The sequence below is a fragment of the Mastomys coucha genome, unplaced genomic scaffold (genome assembly GCF_008632895.1).
Source record: "Mastomys coucha isolate ucsf_1 unplaced genomic scaffold, UCSF_Mcou_1 pScaffold15, whole genome shotgun sequence".
NCBI lineage: Eukaryota > Metazoa > Chordata > Mammalia > Rodentia > Muridae > Mastomys > Mastomys coucha.
The window spans coordinates 154,463,405-154,471,143 of record NW_022196897.1 but is presented as its reverse complement, the minus strand read 5'-3'; the positions used below and the strand labels follow the sequence as shown (position 1 = coordinate 154,471,143).

Sequence of the window (7,739 nt, the reverse complement as noted above, 5' to 3'; positions counted from 1 at the left end):
AGGAGGGAGGGGCAGGGGGAGGGAAAGGAAGGAAGGAGGAAGGGGGGGAGAAGGGAGGGAAGAGGGGGAAAGGGAAGGATAAGGGACGAGAGAGGGAGCCTCTTATCAGAACACAACAGCCACTCCACCCCATTACTGTCACCACTACCTACTGTGATGACAGAGTGTATACTCTGTGACACTTCTGACATTCACATCGTCATATCACACGTCATATCACATCAGTTCCAATTGCATATGAAATGTCATCACTTTTTTATGTAAATATGGCCCAGACACAGTGAAACCTGTGATCTTAGGTACAAATGTTATTTTACTTAGCCATCACAAGGAGAGGCATAGAGTGTTACCATCTTATGATTGAGGCAGCACCAGGGGACAGAGAAACTCAAGAGCTTTGGAACGTAGCAGTAGATGCCTGTGAAACCTGGAGCAAACAAGGCCAAGGAAAGATTGAAGCGCCGGAGGCTGACGAATGAAGAAAGAGACAGCAGCCCTAAATCCAAGCAATAAATGAACCCTTGCTACTGAGGAATGAATGGAACGAGGACTTTCGGAGGGAAAGGGCGTGTCCTGCCTGCCACAATCCCTCTTCTGAGAGTCAGATGTCGGGTAGCAGCGCTCAGCAGCGCCACCTGCAGGAGAGACCGCACACTTCCACACCGTCGATCATCCTCGCTATCCTCATTGAGAACAAGCCTTTGACTGAGGGCGACTCTCTCGGAAGCCCAAGTACTGCTGCACCGCAAACACCCTGAAATCCAAGTTTCTCCTTTTCTGGGAGCTTCCATACCACATACCTGTATGTTATGATTGTTTTTAATTATTACATTTTTATTTATGGCACGCACACTCACTCGTGTTCATGCCACAGTGTTCATGTGGAAGTCAGAAGGAAATTTTGGGAGTTGGCCCCAGGGATTGAACTCAGGCCCTCAGGATTGGCAGCAAGCACCTTCACCCACGGAGGCATCTTGCTAACCCAGTATGTTTTACTTACTAATATCCCCCCCCCCCCCATCCCTGACAGGATACTCCATGGGCACAGGATGTTGTTTAGCTTTGTTACTTGAGATGGGGTCTTCTTATGTGTATCCCAGGTTAGTCTTGCACTCACATTGTATCCAGAGTTGGGAAGAAGAGAGATGAAGGCTGGTGCCAGCTTCCATCCTACAGTCCCCAACCTAAAGTGCTGCCCCCACACACAGTGGGTCTTCCCTTCTCAGCCTTTCTGGCATCACCCTCAGAGGTGCACCCACAGGTGTCTCCTAGTTGGTTCTAAATCGAGAGAGAACCATCACAAGCCAGTGGCCTGTGGAACAGCTCACTGGGCTTGAGGCGGGTGGGGGGAGCTGGGGGGAGGTAAGGGACACCTGTAGGAACACACAGGCTTAGCTTCAGGAGGAACGTTCTTGCGGGTTCTGGGCAAAGTTTTGTAGGCTCCCGGGGTTTGAGAAGACTAGGGTTTGAGGGGCAGGTGGTCCTAGAGAGCCCGTGTCACCTCTCCATGCTTTGTTTGATAGGTCCCCAGCCTAGGCACTCGCTCAAAGGTTCCCCAATTATCTCTCGTGATGGAATGGTCCCGCTGCCTCTTGTTTCCAAATCCATCCTTGTCAAACCTCGACTGCATCTTCTCCCAGCTGTGTGAAAGCTGAGTGCCAAGGCCCTCCGCAAACCGTGGTTCCAGGCAGGAGCAACAACCATCCCCCTAAAATCCAGAAGGAGAACCTGCTGTTCACAGGGCAGTTTGAATTCAAACCAGAACAGAGACCCCAGGAGCAACTTATATTCAGCGCCCCCCTTAAATAAAAAAAATAAAATGGTTCTGGGGGGATATCACGTGACAGCCATACCCAGAGCATCTTTTGTCCTTTGAAAAGTGTGCTTTTCAGTGCACATTCTGGGGGACAATTGGCCTGGTTCCTAAAGCCCACTCTAATTGTATGTAATTTTTATAAATACAGTAATTAGGACTTGCTAAGCCTTCTAATAGAAACGGAATTGAACCTTTATAGGAAGCGAGGCTTCGGGGGGGGGAAAGAGGAGGGTGCTTTGAATGTGTGGCCTTCACACCTCACTTCTAGAGATGAACTTCTAGAACCCAGAGGCAGGCTCAGAAACCAGGCCCCATGGTGGTCACCAGGGCAAAAGCCATAAGCAGCTTGCCCTAACCTGATGAATCCAAACTTAGAAGAGAAGATTCCTGCGGTGGTTGATGGTTTAGAGTCTACAATACACCTTCTGGGGGATGTAGGTGCTCAACGTTTAAAGTTTAAAGTTTTCACGCAAAAATATAGGTATTTTCTGGCCAGGCACGGTGGTAGGCTGGGTAGTTGCACTAGGGAGTCAAATGCAGCCAGATATCTGTGAGTTCGAGGCCATCCTGGTCTATAATAGTGAGTGCCAGGGCTACATAGTTAGACAAACAAATTTTCAGCTTCTTGTGACTGCTCAGAGGGTTTATTCTGCCATCTGATAACAGTGTGCTGCTATCACGTGTTCACAGCACTCCTGGACAACGCATGGGACTCCATTTATCCGTAGCCCTGACATCATGTGTCCACAGCACTCCTGGACAACGCATGGGACTCCATTTAACCGTAGCCCTGACATCATGTGTCCACAGCACTCCTGGACAACGCATGGGACTCCATTTAGCCCTAGCCCTGACATCATGTGTCCACAGCACTCCTGGACAATGCATGGGACTCCATTTAGCCGTAGCCCTGGCATCACGTGTCCACAGCACTCCTGGACAACGCATGGGACTCCATTTAGCCGTAGCCCTGGCTCTTCTCTCTTGCCTGTCTGTTCTGCAGCATTGCAGTCGGGAGTCTGGCACACGGTCTTTGAGCACTCTACCCTGAGCTGGTTTGAGCACTCTACCGTGAGCTGTCCGGCCCTCTTTTCCTCTCTGAAACAGGCTTTTTATCCACCAGGCCCTGCTGTCTAGGCAGACAGGTACTCTCTACTGATTCTTTTTCCTAACAGTGAAACGAGCCACACGAAGTAGGCTAAAAGGGAACCCGCAGTCTGCTACAGTTCCAGCCACTTAGAGTCAACATCCGTAGAATAAGGCGGCAGTGGGGAGGCAGGCTTTCTAACTACGGGAAAATGAGCAGGCTGCTTGGAGCAGAAAGGCATTCAAAGTCAGGTGCTGGGAAGTAGGAACGCGGCTCCATGGTAGAGGGCTCGCTCAGCAAGCATACGGCCCCGGGTTCTAGCCCTAGCACTGCAAATAAGTGGGAGGAGGGGCTGGAATGGAAATAATTTCTTAGACATCCAAGTGAATCATCTCAAAAGAGAGAAGGAACACTGGCCTCCCGGGACAGCAGACCTGCTTTTCATCTGTGGCTTCAAAGGCAGGCTCCGCAGGTTCCCAAGCCCTCAGAACCCAGCCTCCAGGAACGCCGGGGGCGGGGTCTTCTCCTGCCCCACCCACTCGGTTCACAGCCCAGAAACACAGCCCAGGCTTCAACCACAGCAGGGGGGCTAAAGTCTGCCCTGAAGCTTGGAGCTTTTTCTTAAAATTAAAAAAAAACAAACAAACAAAAACAACAAAAACCAAAACCAACCCCTTTGCTTCAGAACCACTCCTATAAACACGAACTGTTGCATTTAATTAAAAATACACTTAAAACTGAAGTGTCTCCACTAATAACTTTTGAGGCTACACCGTCACAGACATCAGAAGGCAAAGGGATTCCAATGGCTTCCTGAAGGACACAGCAGCCAAGCATTCAACTACACGCTGGAGGATGGCGCCCAGAAAACCCCCAACAGCCTGGGTGTGCGGTAAAGAGGTCACTGCACAATCTTTTACATCTTTCCAGATAACTAACTCTACTTATTTTCTTGGGGTCTCCAAATGAGGGCTCTGGACCAGCGGCTCCTTGGAACTCGTCAGCAATACACACCGTCTGGCCTCACAAAACTAGGAAAGGAGAAGCGCCAGGCTGATTCAGGCACTTAGCCGATTAAAGCAACTTTGGAGCGAGGAGGAAAGGACTCAAGCTGTGAAGTGCTTGGTGCGGCTTGTAATTCAAGCTCGGGAAAGGCTGGCACAGGGTGACAAACATCCTTCTCTAATTGATTGGTCGCCTAGCCAATGAGAGATACTGTCTCAAAAAACAAGGGATTAGGGAGAGGTGGCTCAGTGGTTAGGAGCACTTCCTGTTCTTGCAGGGGACCTGAGTTTGGTTGCTAGCACCTATAAGGGGGCTCATAACCATCCATAATTCCAGTTCCAGAGGATCTAATGCCTTCTCTGACCTTCCAGGTACAAGGCACATACACGGTGCGCATACATACACGCAAAGGACTTATACACAAAAATGTAAAAAATTTTAAGAAGGAAAAACATGGAAAGCATCCGAGGGACGTCACCAAGAACGCCGGGCAGTCTCCACACATATGTTTGTGCGCATGCTCAGACACATGCGCCTCCACCCACAAAGAGATCAGCTCCAGTCGGCTTTCTGGCTTCTACATTTTTCCATTTACCTATTGAATGTGTGTGGGTATATGTCTGCTACAGTGCACATGTGATGTGGTATTGGGTACCTGCTACACTGCACATGTGAAGTTGGGTACATGTATGCTAGAGTGCACATGTGGTATATGAGTACACGTCTTCTACAGTACATGTCACGGTGTATGGGTGCGTGTCTGTTACAGTGCACATGTGGTGTTTGGGTACACGCCTGCTACAGCACATGTGGAGGTCAGAGGACAGCTACAGCACATGTGGAGGTCAGAGGACAGCTACAGCACATGTGGAGGTCAGAGGACGGCTTGCAGTAGTCACGTCGTCTCTCCTCCTACCTCGTGGGTTCTGGGAATTGAACCCTGGCCATCAAGCTTGGCAGCCAGCACCTTACCCCCCACCTCTATCAGGTGAGTCATCTCACAGCTCTGCTTTTGTTTTTAGGTGAAGCCAAGATTCTAAGAATCTATATCCGTTACGATTTCTACTCTAGAGCACACGATTTCTTCCCAGGAGTAAAGACAGCCTAGAAATTACTTTTCTATAGGAGATGAACCAGCCATGTGTCTGGCTTTGCAGTTTTCATGAGACATTCTTTCCTGGATAGACCTATTTTGTTCTCCCAAATCCCACTTCCAGCTGCCAAAGTCAGCTGGGGTTCTGTCATTAGTGAGTCATTAATGAATGGGAACAGGACTACTGACCGCCGAGTGTGAGAGTTAACCCTGTCAACTGGAGTGAGTGAAGCCTTGGGGATTAAACATGTTTCTGGGTGAGTATGAGGGTAGATTTGGGTTAACTAAGGTGGGAGTAGTCCAGAATGTGGGTAGCATTATCCCATAAGTGTGGTTCCAGAGAAAGCCTGAAAGAATAGGCCATCTCTCCCTCCCTCCCTCCCTCTCTCCCTCTCGCCCTCCTTCCCTCCCTCCCTCTCTCCCTCCCTCCCCCTCCTTCTCTCCTTCCTTCTTTCTCCTTCCCTCTCTCCCTCCCTCCCTCTCTCCCTTCCTCTCTCCTTTCCTCTCTCTCCCTCCTTCCATTCCTCCCTCTCTCCCTCCTTCTCTCTCTCTTTCCCTCTTCCCTCTCTCTTTCTCCCTCCCTCACCCTATGAAGTGATCTGCCTCACTGTACCATACCCAGAATGCCCCTGAAAACATGAACGAAACAAATGCCCCTTAAATTGTTGTCTTCATCTGTTGGGTCACAGTGATAAAAAAGAATGACCAATGCCCCGCACATTCATATAAAAATTGTATGCACCAGTCAGAAAGCTGAGACAGAAGATCAGCACAAGCTGAGGCCAGCCAGTCACACGGCAAGACCCAACAAACAAGCCATTATTTCTATGAGGGAAAAAGGAGTCTAGGTTCAGTATGATGCTAAAAATAAATAATGTCACTGGTTTCAGGAGAAGAAAGACCTTAGGAAACTTCACTATTTGAAACTAGGCAGAGACGTTGGAGAGATGGCTCAGTAGTTAAGAACACACTCTCTGCTCTTCCAGATGATCAGGATTGGGTTCCCAGCACCCACATAGTGACTCAATACCAGAGGATCTGGTGCCTCTCTGGCCTCCATGGGCACTGCACAATATGGTACACAGACCTACACGCAGGCAAAATACTCATATCTATAAGATAAATATAAATAAATACATTTTAAATTAAGGGCTAATAGTAGAGAGGACGGCTGAACCTATAATATGGTAGTATACAGCATCCATATAGCACACATAAGACCCTATGTTCAACTCCAGTAACATGTATATAAACACACACACACACACACACATACACACACACACACACCATATATTGAATTGTTTGAAAATTAGGCTTCAATGGAAGTGTGAAAAGTTTGGGAGAACTGGCCCTGCCCCTCACCTGGGAAGCTCAGGAAAGCTGATAGGATGATCAGCTCATCTAACACCCAGGCCTAGATCCAGGGCCTTGAGTTGACCCACCTCAACATCTACTCCATCTATGATCTGCTAGAGTACATGAGGGGGCTGGCCCTTCCAGAGCCAAAGCTGCAGGATCTCCATGACACAGGGCAACAACAGGAGATCCAAGACGAGTCCCCGTGAGGTCCAGGATGGATAGTTTAGCAGAAGCCTTGGAGCAGACCTTTCATTGCATGTTCATTGCAATAAACATTTTCAAGTAAAGATGTGTGGACAAAAGATTGAATTGTGGGACTCTGTGTGAGGTGTCCCAGCTTCCATGGCAAGATTGTTTCCTTTTGTTTTGTTTTGTGGGGAGGTTGCAAGGGCAGAGGGTGAATATGAAGGGACAAGGGGATGAATGGGATTGGGGTTCATGATGTAAAATCCACGAAGAATCAATAAAACATTTTTAAAAGTCTCCTTTCTTTACTCTTTCTCCTTGCGTCACTCTGGTCCATGTTGGTGTGTTTCTCGTGTTTTGCTGAAATGACGATTCACAGAACCAAAGGGGCAAACACTTATAAATGCCATCTTCAATCATCAACTTTGACTGGTGTGATGGTTTGTACATGCACGGCCCAGGGAGTGGCACTATTAGGAGGTGTGGCCTTGTGGTAGGTGTGTCACTATGGGCATGGGCTGATTCTACAGGTCAGGACAGGAGTCTGGGGGACCTTAGCCATCAACACCTCCCAGGGAGTAGCTGCCGGTACAGCAGGTAATACACAGCACGTAGGAAAACAGTAAAACTATTCGCTCCCGAACGAGGATGGCCACAGTGGAGTAGACATGGATTCTGATTGCCCAGAATAGATGCTGCCCCAAATTGCAGCTGGGGGTGGGGTTCTAGATGCCTATAGATCAGCACAATGAACAAGGGAATGTAACCGAAATGGCCAGCAGCCGCTGTATTGTCTGACAGGAACATCCCAGGTCCTTCATTGGCATTGGGCCTCTCCAGTATACGTTCTCAGAGACATCTAGTAAGGAAGGAAAAGATGAGCCGATGAGATGGATCTGCGGGTGAGAGTATCTGTGATCATGCAAAGGACAGGGCTTGATTTCCCAGCACCCACACGGTGTTAGCAATCATCCATAACTCCAGTTCCAGGGGACCCCCAAAACCCTCTTCTAGGCTCTACAGGCACTGCACTTATGCGATGAACATGCATAATACATGCAGGCAAAGCACTCATACACATTAAATAAATGCATCTTAATTTTTTTAAAGATTTATTTATTTATTCATTTATTTATTTTATGTGTATGAGTGCACTGATGGTCATGAGCCATCATGTGGTTGCTAGGAAT

The 7,739-nt window shown here is 48.5% G+C and overlaps 1 long non-coding RNA gene across 1 annotated transcript; it reads left to right on the top strand.

Annotated features, from left to right (window-relative positions):
• Positions 1–268: 268 nt before the first annotated feature.
• LOC116092547 lies at positions 269–1,844 on the top strand. Its single transcript, XR_004119310.1, has 2 exons — positions 269–802; positions 1,524–1,844. It is a non-coding gene; the product is annotated as an uncharacterized LOC116092547 (long non-coding RNA).
• Positions 1,845–7,739: the final 5,895 nt, after the last annotated feature.